The following is a 14,879-nucleotide window of genomic DNA, read 5'->3' on the forward strand; positions in this document are numbered from 1 at the left end:
GTAGCAACAGTCGAAGCAGGTACTTGGTCCAGATCAAGAGGTCCAGCCCCTCGCTATCAAACCAGACCCCATTACCCAAATTATCCACACAATCCATACAACCCTCCACAACCCTATTATCCACCACAAGAGCCCCATTTCTCCGTCCATCATGCCCAAACTTACACCCAGCCTCCGGCTCGTCCGCAATGGCATGCGCCGGCTCCCCAACACACATATCCACCTCCACAAAACACATATCCACCACCGAGAGCATACAGGAATCCTTCAGGGCCAAGCTTCCGTGGAAATCAGGTTTTCAGGAATGAAAGGATGCAGAAGCCGAGAACATTCACTCCATTGGGAGAAACCTATACTACTTTGTTCCACAAGTTGAGACAGATAGGCTTATTAAATCCTGTTGAACCCAAATTGCCAAATCCCCTTCCCAGAAATCTGGACCATTAAGTAAGCTGTGAATATTGTTCAGGAGCTCCCGGGCATGATACTGAGAAGTGTTGGAAGTTGAAGACTACCATACAAGATCTTATTGACACAAATAGGATCGAGGTTCAAGCACCAGAGGCACCCAAAATCAATGAAAACCCGTTGCTAGTGCACCATGAGGCCCACATGATCAAACTAGTGCACGAAGGAGGGAAACCTAAAACACCCTCACAAACGGTAATGATGATTCGTACCAGTTCAATCGAAAAGTCGACCAGTGGAAAGGCAGTGGTACAGTTGGGAAAGGTAGATGACAAGCTATTTGTGGTAGTGGGGAAAGGTTCGTTTGTTTCTGCAAAGAAGGCAGAGACATCCAAGGCAGTGCTGCAGGGAGTATCAAGCACACCAGTGTTGGTGGTGAAGGGGGTCCACGTGGAACCAGTTGTTATCAGGCTAGTCATGCAGTTGCCGATAACAAGTGAGAAAGCTGTGCCGTGGAGCTACAGTCAAGTGACACTGATGCATAAGGGGAAGGAGGTTGTGGAAGAAGCATGCGAGGCCCAGGGGTTAACTCGTTCGGGAAGGTGTTTTGTTCCCGCAGAATTGAGAAGGGCCAATCCTGTAACAATAAAGAAGCCAGTGACGGAGGAAGAAGTAAAGGAGTTTTAAAAAAAGATGAAGGCACAGGACTACTCAATTATAGAGCAATTGAGGAAGACCCCGGCCCAGATTTCGTTGCTATCTTTGTTAATCCATTCAAGCGATCATTGTCAGGCCTTAATGAAGATTCTGAACGAAGCCTATGTCCCGGACAAGCTCTCGGTGAACCATTTGGAGAAAATAGCGCACAAAATCTTCGAAGTAAACCGAGTGACATTCTCTGATGATGAGTTACCGGTAGAGGGTACTGAACACAACAGAGCACTCTACCTGATGGTAAAATGCGAAGAATTGATGGTCACTCGAGCACTAATTGATAATGGGTCAAGTGCTAATATCTGTCATTTGGCCACTCTGAACAAACTAAAAGTTGCTGATGATAGGATCCACAAGAACAGCGTCTGCGTCCGAGGTTTTGATGGGGGCGGTACTGACTCAGTGGGTGATATCGTACTGGAATTAACCATTGGTCTAGTCGAGTTCACCATGGAATTTCAAGTGATAGATGTGGCGGTGTCGTACAATCTTTTGTTGGGACGACCCTGGATCCACGCAGCTAAAGCAGTGCCTTCTACACTGCATCAAATGGTCAAATTTGAATGGGATAGACAAGAGATTGTGGCACACGGGGATGACGACACACATGCCGTCAGTGATGCTATTGTACCCTTCATAGAAACCGATGATGACAAAGGCCCATGGGTTTATCAGGTTTTTGACGCAGTCTCAGTAGACAAAATTCCTGAGGGTGGGGGCCTTCCACTTCCCAGAATCACAGCTGCAACCTTCATGATAGCCTCAGAGATGTTGAACAGCGGGTTTGTACCAGGGAAAGGTCTGGGGATTGATCTGCAAGGAATGATCCAGCCAGTTTCCTTGCCTAAGAACTTGGATACTTTTGGGTTGGGATTCAAACCTACCGCAGCGGATGTAAAGTGGGCCCACAAGTTGAATAAAAGAGTCTAGGTCCTTCCTAAGCCAATCCCACACCTGTCCAGATCATTTGTCAAAGCAGGGTGTAGAAAGTTGCCAGTCCCGGAAGTTCTTGGACCCTTGATCGGGCCAGATGGAGATTTGAATGAGGGCTTTGAAAGAATGTTCGCTGATGTCAACACAATAGAAGCTGGAGAGGGTTCCAGTAAGGCAGACATACAGTTTGTGAGGCCTAGGGCCAATGTCAACAACTGGACAGCTACTCCTCTTCCTACTTGGAGGGAGTCCTGGTAGTTGGCTATGATTTTCCTTGTTTGTTTTCTGGATTATTCCAGGGTTGTAATCCAGATTCCTTTTTATTTCTATTATTGCTCAACAAAGTGTGAAAACTTGTTATCCCATAATTCAATAAAATGAAAAGTTTCTTCTTCATTCCTTATTTTATTTTATTTTTATTTTTAATTCTTGTTTCTTTCTTTTCTTTTTTCCTGAACAGTTCTTTTCATACTGGTCTTAACGACATGGCATGCACAGTGGATCTTTAACCTAGTCTAAAAGATCAATCTGATTCCGAACTAACTATACAAGAAATCGATTATGATAATGAATCGGAATACGATGAGGATGAAGCATTCGAGGAGATAAACAGGGAGTTAAGCTAGTTTGAAGAAAAATCCAAGCCCAACTTAAATGACACAGAAGCCATCAATTTAGGGGATGCCGGCGATATCAGAGAAACTAAAATAAGCATCCACATTGCACCAAATATCAGGGAGGAATTGATCAAAACACTTATTGAGTTCAAAGATGTTTTTGCATGGTCATATGATGACATGCCAGGGTTAAGCACAGATTTAGTGGTTCATAAATTGCCCACTAACCCGGTCTGCCCTCCCGTCAAATAGAAATTGAGGAAGTTCAAAACGGATATGAGTGTGAAGATTAAAGAGGAAGTAGCCAAGTAGCTGCAAGAAAAGGTTATTCGTGTCACTCGATATCCTGATTGATTGGCTAATGCGGTGCCGGTGCCGAAGAAAGATGGGAAGATCAGGGTGTGTGTCGATTACCGCAATCTGAACAGGGCGAGTCCAAAGGACAACTTTCCTTTACCCAACATCCATATCTTGATCGACAATTGTGCCGGACGTGAGATCAGATCTTTTGTAGATTGCTATGTTGGGTATCATCAGATTCTGATGGATGAAGAAGATGCAGAGAAGACGACATTCATTACGCCATGGGGAACTTATTGCTACCAGGTAATGCCATTTGGTTTGAAAAATGCTGGGGCAAGGTACATGAGAGCAATGACCACTGTGTTTCATGACATGATCCACAAAGAGATTGAGGTGTACGTGGACGATGTGATCATAAAGTCCAAGAATCAGGAAGACCACGTAGCAGACTTAAGGAAGTTTTTCCAAAGACTTCGAAGGTATGATATTAAGCTCAACTCGGCCAAATGTGCCTTTGGTGTTCCATCTGGAAAGCTGTTGGTATCATCTTCAGTCGGCGAGGTATTGAACTGGACCCGTCAAAGATCAAATCTATCCAAGATTTGCCACCGCCAAAGAACAAGACAGAAGTAATGAGTCTGTTGGGAAGGTTGAATTACATCAGCAGATTTATTGCACAACTCACAACAACCTGTGAACCCATCTTTCGGCTATTGAAGAAGGATGCTGCGGTAGAATGGATGGCAGAATGTCAGGAGGCATTTGACCAGATCAAAGGATATTTATCAAATCCACCTGTGTTGGTTCCACCTGAGCTGGGGAGACCGTTAATCCTTTATCTAACGGTCGTGGAGAATTTGTTTGGCTGCATGTTGGGGCAATACGACATTACAGGAAGGAAGGAGCAAGCCATCTATTATCTCAGCAAGAAGTTTACAGTATATGAGGTTAAGTACACTCAACCCAATAAGACATGTTGCGCCCTAACTTGGGTGGCCCAGAAATTGAAGCATTATTTGTCCTCATATACTACTTATCTCATTTCACGCCTGGATCCACTAAAGTATATTTTCCAAAAGCCTATGCCCACAGGGAGGCTAGCGAAATGGCAAATATTACTTACGATGTTCGACATCGTCTATGTGACGAGGACAGCCATGAAGGCCCAAGCGTTGGCAGATCACTTGGCTGAGAATCCTGTTGATGAAGAATACGAGCGCCGTTGAGGACGTATTTTCCTGACGAGGAAGTAATGCATATAGATGAGTTGGAATTACCTAAGGAACCAGGTTAGAAGCTTTTCTTTGATGGAGCCGCAAATGCGAAGGGTGTTGGAATAGGAGCGGTACTTATTTCTGAAACAGGACGTCATTATCCTGTTACAGCTCAGCTGCGTTTCTATTGTACCAATAACATGGCTGAGTATGAGGCATGCATTTTGGGTCTGCGACTAGCTGCAGACATGGATGTCCAGGATGTTTTGGTCTTGGGAGACTCGGACCTCCTGGTGCATCAGATTCAGGGTGAATGGGAAACACGAGATTTGAAACTCATACCATATTGACAATGTTTGCACGATCTGAGCAAGTGATTTTGATCGGTGGAGTTCAGACACATCCCAAGAGTTCACAATGAGGTTGCCGATGCATTGGCGACTTTAACATCGATGTTGTACCACCCAGACAAAATTCATGTTGACCCGTTGCACATCCAAGTTCGTGATCAGCATGCCTATTGCTACATGATAGAAGAAGAAGTGGATGGCGAGCCATGGTTTTATGACGTCAAGGAGTACCTCAAGATGGGGATATACTCGGAGCAGGCCACCGGAGATCAAAAAAGATCCATTCGGCAGTTGTCAAGTGGTTTCTTCATCAGTGGAGGAGTGTTGTACAAAAGAACCCCGGATTTGGGATTACTGAGATGTATAGACGCCAGTCAAGCCACGACAGTTATGACAGAGGTACATGCTGGAGTTTGTGGGCCACATATGAGCGAATATGTATTGGCGAAGAAGATTCTTTGAGCAGGGTATTATTGGCTCACTATGGAGCGTGATTGTATCAATTTCGTGCGGAAATGCCATCAATGTCAGATACACGGAGATTTGATTCATTCTCCGCCGATAGAATTGCATACAATGTCAGCGCCATGGCCATTTGTTGCATGGGGCATGGATTCATTGGACCTATTGAGCCGGCAGCTACCAACGGTCATAGGTTCATTCTGGTGGCCATCGACTATTTTACTAAGTGGGTTGAAGCTAAAACTTTCAAATCAGTAACCAAAAAGGCAGTGGTGGATTTTGTTCACTCCCATATCATCTGTAGATTTGGGGTCCCAAAAGTGATCATCACGGATAATGGTGCTAATCTTAACAGCAATTTGATGAAAGAAGTATGTCAACAGTTTAAGATTACCCACCGTAATTCCACACCATATCGTCCCAAGGCAAATGGAGCAGTTGAAGCAGCCAACAAGAACATCAAGAAGATACTGAGGAAGATGGTAGAAGGATCCAGACAATGGCATGAAAAATTACCATTTGCATTGTGGGGTTATCGCACCACTGTCCGGACTTCACTAGGTGCAACCCCTTATTTGTTGGTATATGGAACTGAAGCAGTAATACCGGCAGAAGTTGAAATTCCATCCCTTCAGATTGTCGCTGAGGCTGAGATTGATGATGACGAGTGGGTCAGAACCCGTTTGGAGCAGTTGAACTTGATTGATGAAAAGAGATTGGCGGCTGTGTGTCATGGCCAGTTATATCAAAAGAGAATGGCAAGAGCCTACAACAAGAAGGTGCGCCCCAGAAAATTTGAGGTGGGGCAGCAGGTGTTGAAACGAATCCTGCCACATCAGGTCGAAGCAAAAGGCAAGTTCGCCCCGAATTGGCAAGGACCGTTCATTATAACCCGAGTGTTGTCCAATGGCGCTTTATGTTTAACAGATATTGACGGGAAATGCGTCGACATGACTATCAATTCTGATGCAGTAAAAAGATATTATGTATGATTTCTTTTTATTGAAATTGTTTGTTTGTAGTTGGCATTTATCGGAGAATGAAATGACGGAGGCAATTCTTTCTTCTATCCAAACACTTTAACCTTTGCTTCCCCTTTTGAGTCTTATTTATTCTTTCATATCCCTCTTTTGGAATCAGTAATTAAAGAAAAAAAATAATGATAATAAAGACAAAAGAAAAGTCACAAAAAAAACAAAGGAATTGGGAACTACGTTTAACCTGATTCCTCAAAGAAGGATACGTAGGCGCCTCACGGCTCGGTCATAGTGTAACAAAAAATAAAAATCCCCAAGCAAGAAAAATTGGGGTAGAAGTTTGTGTTCATAATTTTGGGAAGAAAGTTCGATTCCAAGAGTTGTAATGTTTTACCCATCAAAATGATTTTGAACCCTCTTGATATCCCTTTTCTTTTTGACATATACAAAAACCCATATTGATGTCTAAAGAAGACCTCCCGATCAGTATCGTAGAAGTGCAAAGTCATGCAAACGGAAGTCGGGAATAACACTCTGAGCCCCAGCAAAGAAGAAGATCATAAGCTGGAAATGAATTGATAGCCGAAAGAATCCCCAACAAAGAAAGTCATATCGACAGCACTCCAATCCCTAGCTGAAAAATAAAATAAAATGAGAGAGTCTTATTGGTGAAAATCTTCACAGGCACCATGAGGTGATGGGAGTTGCGAGTAATAAGAGAGTCTTATTAGTGAAAACCCCTCGAAGGGCACTATGAGGCGACAAGGCAAGATTGGCGGGAAGGATCCGCGGTTGGCAAAGAGTTGAGTGTTTTATTTATCCCCAGCAAGATGAAGCTGTCCGAAAGATTGATTGATATGAATAGACTGGGTTGATCAATCCAGAATGCACGACATGATCGTTGGGATCGGTTATATCATTCAAATAAGTTCTTTTCTTTCTTTTTCCCCAGCATTTGTTTAGAAAGACTTCTTCTTTTTCTATTTTTTGAAATCATCATTTTTTTTATTTCTTGGTTTAAAGACTTTACCTCCCCAGTAGTTTGTTTTTGAAAAGGATTTTCAGAGCTTACTACCAGTTGCCAAAATGGTGCAAAGCAAAAAGAAGTTGGTCGCAATACCAAATGATGAATGGGTCTAGATCCCAAGAGGACCAAATTTCCAGGGGACGATGAAGAAAAACGGAAGAACAACAGTTAAAAGTTAGGGATCAAATTCCAAGAGGATCCCCATCAGATTTTCAAGATACATGAATAACTCTGACAGATTCTCGACCAAGTTCCGCAAGGGTCGGACAACACAGAGCGGGGAAGGAAGAGAAAAGAAAAACCATCCCCAGCAGGAGTATCATCCTCAGCAAATAATATCATCCCCAGCAAGTTTTATAGCAAAGCAGGGAAAAGAAAAAGGGAAAAACCATCCCCAGCAGAAGTGGCACAACCACTCACCACGTTTTAAACTAACAAATTCTTCTTTGATTTAAAGCAGGGAAAGGAAATATTATTGACCACAGGAAGACAGGGTCACAAAGAAGATTATTAAACTGGGGCAGAAAATTTTCTCTCATTACAAAAATTTTCTTGAAATTAGATAGCCATTTGAGAAAGAGAGAAGATAACATAAGTTTTGAAGAAAATAAAATCCCCAGCAGTATACAATAAAGGAGATACAAGTTTTAAAAGAAGAGCAATCTTGGAAGAAGCAAGATAACCCAAAGTTGTAAAAGCAATGACCTTTGAATCAATATCATCCCCACCATTGTTAAAAGGAGGAAGATAATTCCCCAGCAGTTTTCAGAGGACTAAAACACCCGTTTTGAAGGAAGAAGTTTGTTGAAGTCAGGAGCCCGCCTGGAGAATGGAGGCTGATTTATTTTTCAAAGCTGGAGAAGTCAGGAGCCCGCCTGTAGAACAGAGGTTGTTATATTCTTCAAAATTGTTAAAGTCAGGAGTCCGCCTGTAGAACGATGTTGTTTATTTTAAGTTGTTGAAGTCAGGAGCCCGCCTGGAGAATGGAGGCTGATTTATTTTTCAAAGTTAGAGAAGTCAGGAGCCCGCCTGGAGAATGGAGGCTGATTTATTTTTCAAAGTTGGAGAAGTCAGAAGCCCGCCTGGAGAATGGAGGCTGAATTATTTTTCAAAGTTGGAGAAGTCAGGAGCCTGCCTGGAGAATGGAGGCTGATTTATTTTTCAAAGTTGGAGAAGTTAGGAGCCCGCCTGGAGAATGGAGGCTGAATTATTTTGAGAAAGTTGTTGAAGTCAGGAGCCCGCCTGGAGAATGGAGGCTGAATTATTTTGAGAAAGTTGTTGAAGTCAGGAGCCCGCCTGGAGAATGGAGGCTGAATTATTTTGAGAAAGTTGTTGAAGTCAGGAGCCCGCCTGGAGAACGAAGGTTGTATAAATTTTAAGGAGAAGTCAGGAGCCCGCCTGTAGAACGGAGGTTGTTATATTTTTAAGAGGTTGAAGTCAGGAGCCCGCCTGTAGAATGGAGGTTGTTAAATGTTAAGTTGGAGAAGTCAGGAGCCCGCCTGTAGAACGGAGGTTGTTTATTTTAAGATGGAGAAGTCAGGAGCCCGCCTGTAGAATGAAGGTTGTTATATTTTTAAGTGGTTGACGTCAGGAGCCCGCCTAGAGAATGGAGGCTGAGTTATTTTTAAGTTGTTGTTGAAGTCAGGAGCCCGCCTGGAGAATGGAGGCCGAATTATTTTAAGTTGTTGTTGAAGTCAAGAGCCCGCCTGGAGAATGGAGGCTGAATTATTTTTAAGATTGAAGAAATCAGGAGCCCGCCTGGAGAATGGAGGTGTTACATTTAAAAAGTTGGAGAAATCAGGAGCCCGCCTGGAGAATAGAGGCTGAATTATTTTGAAAAGTTGTTGAAGTCAGGAGCCCGCCTGAAGAATGGAGGCTGAATTATCTTGAAGAAGTTGTTGAAGTCAGGATCCCGCCTGTAGAACGGAGGTTGTTTATTTTAAGATGGAGAAGTCAGGAGCCCTCCTGTAGAACGGAGATTGTTATATTTTTAAGTTGAAGAAGTCAGGACCACGCCTGAAGAATGGAGGTTGTGTCACCTTTCAAAAGTCAAGTTGGTGTCAGGAGCGTCCCCGCCTGCAGAATAGAGGAATATATTTCAAGATTAAATCAGAAGTCAGTAATAAGGAGGGTTACAACAAAAATACCCAGCATAGCAAGCTTTAATGTAGGAAGCAGTGTCCCCAGCAGACAGAGCGGAATAATAAAACTTGTGTTCAGAAAAGCAAGAGGCCAGTGTCATCCCTAGCAGTTTTTGAAAAGAAAAGCACCAGCGGGAAACACAAGCCGACCAGAAAGCAAGGCAACTAGAGCAAGTGGAAGATAGATAAGATTTTGTAATTCCTAGTTTAGTCTAACTTTTTGTTTTCTTTTGGCACGGTGTAATAAAGAGATCGAAAAGCAGTAACAACAGCATGCAGCAACAGTAACGGCAAAATGGCTGTCCCATGGAAGTCCCAGCTACCAAAACTCCCCGAACTACATTAACCTGATTCCCTTCTAGCTAGGGATATGTAGGAAACCTTTGAAGCAAAGGTTCGGTTAAATCATTTTCAAAAAAATGCTTCACACGGAGTATTCCAACTGGCAAAAATCGCTCATATCCGCTCACTTTATCTTTGCACGAAAACCCTTCGTGTTTTCGGACAAAGAGGGGCAGCTGTGAGCACGTGATTTTTGCTTCATGAAACTACTCTAAAAGAAATCGAAATAAAACAAAATTCTCTTGGTGTACAATTTTTAGGATTTGTGTGGCAGTTTTTAATAATTATTTGTGTTTTTGTCCATAAATGTTTACCTTGTTGTAGTTAATTGAAAAATAAAAAATAAAAAATAAAAAAGACAGGTTGTATGCATATTTAGGATTTAATTATGCATTTAAGAATTAATTAAACTGTCTGTTAGCTCTAAAAAGAAAATCACAAAATATGTGTTTTATTCTATTTGTTGTCATTGTAAGATTTTATTTTAAGGTTTTAATTTGTGTGTTAATTATTGTAAGTGTTAATTAATATTGTGTAGTTGTATTTAGATTTTACAATTTAATTAGGAATTGTGTTAAAATTAGGAATTAAAGAAGGAAAAGGAAAAAAGTTCAAAAAAATGAAGAAAATTCGGATTGGGCCACAAGGTTTAAAATGAAATTGGGCCCAAATCAATACCAATGCATGACCCAATCCATTGCCTGGTATTAGATAACCCCAAACGACGCTGTATTGGCGACTCAAATCTGAGCCGTTGATCAAACTGGATCGAACGATCCAGTTCAGCCCCTACATAGTTGAAACGACACCGTTTCAAATGTTCAATCCGAGCCATCCATTTTCTTTGATCCAACGGCCTCAAGGCCTCACCATGACCCGATCCACTTCACCCCGGGCCAACCCATTCCCCAACTTAAACCAAACGGTGTCGTCCCCATTAAGTGAATTGATCCAGGCCGTGGATCTTGATTGATCCAACGACCAAGATCAAACCACCCCTCCCCTATATAAACTCAACCTCCTAACCCAGCCCCCTAACCAAACACCCCCCCTCGTCTTCCTGTTCATCATCGTCTTTGAGACGATGCCCCCTAAACCCTAGCCGCCCTAGCTCCCCTTCGCCTGAAACCCGGCGGCAACTACGCCGCCGACCACCACCTTAACACCCCTGAGCCATCTGACCACCCTCATTACAGATCCAGTACCCGTTGGCTTTGAATCTTCCTAAAACTCCTCGAATCTTCTTTTGAAGATTCGAGCCAAACATGAACTTACCCAGATCCATTCCAAATTCATACCAGGTGACCCCCAGGCCTCCCTCACCCCTAAACCACCACTGGTTCCCTTCGAATCTGACCAGAAACCTTCAAGCCCCAAATCAACTGTATGAACCCTAAAAAATCCAGAACCTTGGGGTCTGTCCGATTAAATGAAGGGTTGGGGTCTAATAGACCATAATCAAGGTATTCTCAGTTGAGAATACTTCGATTAAAGTCCGTTCGACCTCAAAGAGGTCAAGTCCGGTTCGAGACTGGGTCATTTCATTTTTTTAAGATTCAGAGGTATTTTTCCTTTCCTCCTTTCTGTTCATGTATTCTATGTGTATCTCGTTGCTTAGTTTAGTAGTTTGCATGATTTTTCTACTTTTTTTAATTAATTCTGTTTCATCTTCAATAGACCTTTTTATTTGGTCCAAATCTGTCATTTGTTTATGCTTGCTGTAATTATTATGTGTGTAATCGATTAATAAGTTGCGTCGATTAGTTAGTTTCCAGTTAATCCATGATTCTGGCAATAACACTGAAATTACTCGAATTGTCTATTTCTTTGTTGCTGATTTGCTCAGTGTCAGTTATAATACGTAATCGACTAATTAAGCTTCATTGATTAGGTCGTTCGTATAGTTTGAATCATTCGACATTCTGTTGTTTATAGTTTTAAATTGTTAGTTATCCGATTAATTCAGATTCTCTTTTGATTAGGAGCATTGTTCTGAATTCATGGAACCTTTATATTTGTTGTATTTTCTGTCTTAAAGTACTAGCTGAATTGGTTATAGCTGTAATCAAATCAGTTTTGGGTTAATTGTTAGTTAAACAGATTTCAAAATTAAGTTTTTAATACAGTTGAATAGTTGTATTAGGAGGCAGTAATATTAAGGGGTTTTCAGGGCTGATTTGGGAATGAAACAGTTAGGTTTATATTTTAGTGTTAGTGCTTTGTTAGTGGGGTATTAATTAATACACTAATGGGGAACAAAAGGGATGGGGGCTGAATTTAAGGAAAAACTTTCCTTAGTGGAATGATAGTGGAAAATTCTGATTTGAATAAGGAATAGGGGCGGGCAGTATGTTTGAACAAGGGCAGATTTGTATAAAAAGGGTGTTGGGGACTGACTTTTGAAAAGAAGGGGAAGAGAGTGAGAATTGCAGGAAAAAAATTCAGAGCTAAAAGCAAAAGAAAAGACTGTTTTTTGTTAACTCTTAAAAGAATCAGTAAGAGTGGAGAGTCATAAAAAAAGCATTTATTAATTTTCAGTTCTAGAGTTCAAAATTAAAAAAACTCCAAAAACCAAAAAGAATAAAAATCTAAGAGAAAACCCAAAAATAGTTACTATTCCACTGGAATTTTCACTTTAGTTTCCAGTTTTTCCTAAGTTCTGGTTTCAGAGACATATATACTGATTTCGAATGGCTTTAGGTCCAATTGAGCTAGATTTCAATTGAGTTTGGGTTTGACTGGAAGTGTTGAGTATTTGCTGGGTAATTGTCAAGGCCATTTGGCATGTTTCGAAATTGATTCAAGTCGATCTTTCTTTTGTTTGGTTGCAAATTTTCTTCTGGGCTATGTTTTGATTTTCTGGGCTGTGTATTGTTGCTGTTTGGTTATCTCAAAGTGCTGTTGATCATTACTGCTCCACTGACCTCCTCTTCTTCTTCTTACATTTCATATCTCCAGGTACACATTTGAGCCTGATTCTATGTAGATCTCTTGCTGTAAATGAAAAAATGAAATTGAGGCTGGACCTCTGCTGTTGCCTTGCGATTTTAGTGGCTTTATCATGTTTAGATAGAATTATATCGTTTGTTAGTTCGTTCATAGACTGTATTAGCTTTGGATTGTTTAAGTTTATGGACCGTTGAACTCTTGCTGATAAGCTTATGAACTTCATAATTGGCAACGTTAATTTGACTTAGATATATGCTGGTGTAGTGTAGTATAATGTGAGGTAACTTGATTTGTTTCTCATTAATTGCAAGAAAAACAAGTCAAATGGTTTGGTTTTGAAATGCTACTTTCAGTGATCCATTTTTTTAAATCATGAACTGCTTGAATAATAATTCAGTAATGCTAGATTGAACTGTCCTAAAATCAATAGGGTATTTTAAGTTCAGGCTATTGAGTAGTTCGCATGTAATGTAAATAAAAATTACCTAGTCCAATTGATTAGCTTATTCATGTGAGGCTGACGTTTAGGATCAATACTGTTAAGTTCAATCACCCCCCAGTCTGTGTTCATCTTAGTGACATTCAATAACTCATCAGGAACCAATAGAAAATGATATAAGTAGGGAATTGAAATTCAAGCGATTAGCATGTTATCAATTTGAACAGTGTCTATTCTATCACAAAAGCAATAAGTGAATTTGGGAATACTTTAGGTCAAGTTTGGGCCATAGCAATTTTAAAATGTCGTTGGTATAAGTCTGCTGAAATTCCAGGCCATACAGCCTCGTTTTGCTGATTTGGGGCCTTAGTGATTTAGCGCGGGCCCGGGTCTTGTGCTGAATTCCTTCTCGTTTGGGCCTGGGCCAAAGCCTACATACGGTTGATTTTGGTCATAGATTGACTAGTGATTCTTACTCTTTGGGCTTCCCTTGGGGCCTAATGACATGTTTAGTTTAGACCATCATTTAGCTTGCATTAGATCAATGATATTAACCAAGTAGGATTTTCCTTATTTTTAGAGACAAATAAAAATAGAAAATCATAGTCACTTTAGGTTTGCCCTTTTAAAATAAAAATGAGATGAGCCTCGCCGAATAAACTATAAATTGCGGGGCCCTCAATAAATATTGTACTAATTTTTAGACTTTGGGATGAGCCGTTTTAGTGAATTTCACGGCCTTCCCCAAAATAATAACGCATTAGTCTCTTTAGGCGCGTATTTTAATAACATTACATTCCTAAACTCGAGTGCACATTTATGTGACTCAAATCCAAATCCCAATGAAGTCGAAATGTGTCAACAATCACGGGTGCATTTATGTGACGTGATTCGAGACGTGTTTTCACGACGTTGCAATTCTCTTTTAAAATAACAATAATAAAAGCGGCTAAAAGTTAAAATTTGCACATAGACTCATAATTGTTAAAAATCAGATAATTTACGCCAAAGATAACAGTTGAGCGACCGTGCTAGAACCACGGAACTCGGGAATGCCTAACACCTTCTCCCGGGTTAATAGAATTCCTTACTCGGATTTCTGGTGCGCGGACTGTAATACAGAGTCATTCTTTTCCTCGATTCGGGATTCAACCGGTGACTTGGGACACCATAAATCTCCCAAGTGGTGACTCTGAATTAAATAAATCCCGTTTCGATTGTCCTTTAATTGGAATAAACTCCCTTCCGCGCCCCTTTTGCGGGTGGCGCGGGTGAAAAAGGAGGTGTGACAGGTACTATTCAGTTGGATGAGAATTTGGGTTATGAGGAGGTGCCAGTTGCCATTATTGATAGACATGATCGCCAGTTGAGGTCCAAGAGGATTTATGCGGTAAAGGTCCAGTGGAGGGGCCAACCAGTCGAGGAGGAAACATGGGAGTCAGAGGAGGACGTGCGGAGCAAATATCCACATTTATTCAGCACCTCAGGTACTTTTCTATGTCCATTCGAGAACAAAAATTTGTTTAAGAGGTGGAGAATGTAACGACCCGACTGGTCGTTTTGCTTTTTAGAACCTCGTTCCCTTAAATAAAACTTTCCGCGCTTGCTTAAACTAATTTATGACCTGCAGGGATGGTTGGTTCGTGATTTGGAAGAGTTTGGATTGAATAAGCTCATTTGATTCCTTAAGATTTTCTTAAAAGGCTTAGTTTGACTTTGGGCAATATTTTTAGCAAACGGATCTGGATTTATGTTTTGATGATCCCAGAGGGTCCGTAGGAAAATATGAGACCTGGGCGTATGCCCGAAATCAAATTCCGAGGTCCTAGCCCGAGTAATGAATTTTTATTAGAAATTGTTAAACTGAAATTCTAAGGATTTAAAGAAATTAAATAATAATTGATCACGTTGGTATCAGACTCGTATGTTAGTTCCGGAGCCCGGTGCAGGTCCAATATAATATTTAAGACTTGCCCACAAAATTTGGTGTTAATCCGAGAAGT

The sequence above is a fragment of the Nicotiana tabacum genome, chromosome 16 (assembly GCF_000715075.1).
Source record: "Nicotiana tabacum cultivar K326 chromosome 16, ASM71507v2, whole genome shotgun sequence".
NCBI classification, from domain to species: domain Eukaryota; kingdom Viridiplantae; phylum Streptophyta; class Magnoliopsida; order Solanales; family Solanaceae; genus Nicotiana; species Nicotiana tabacum.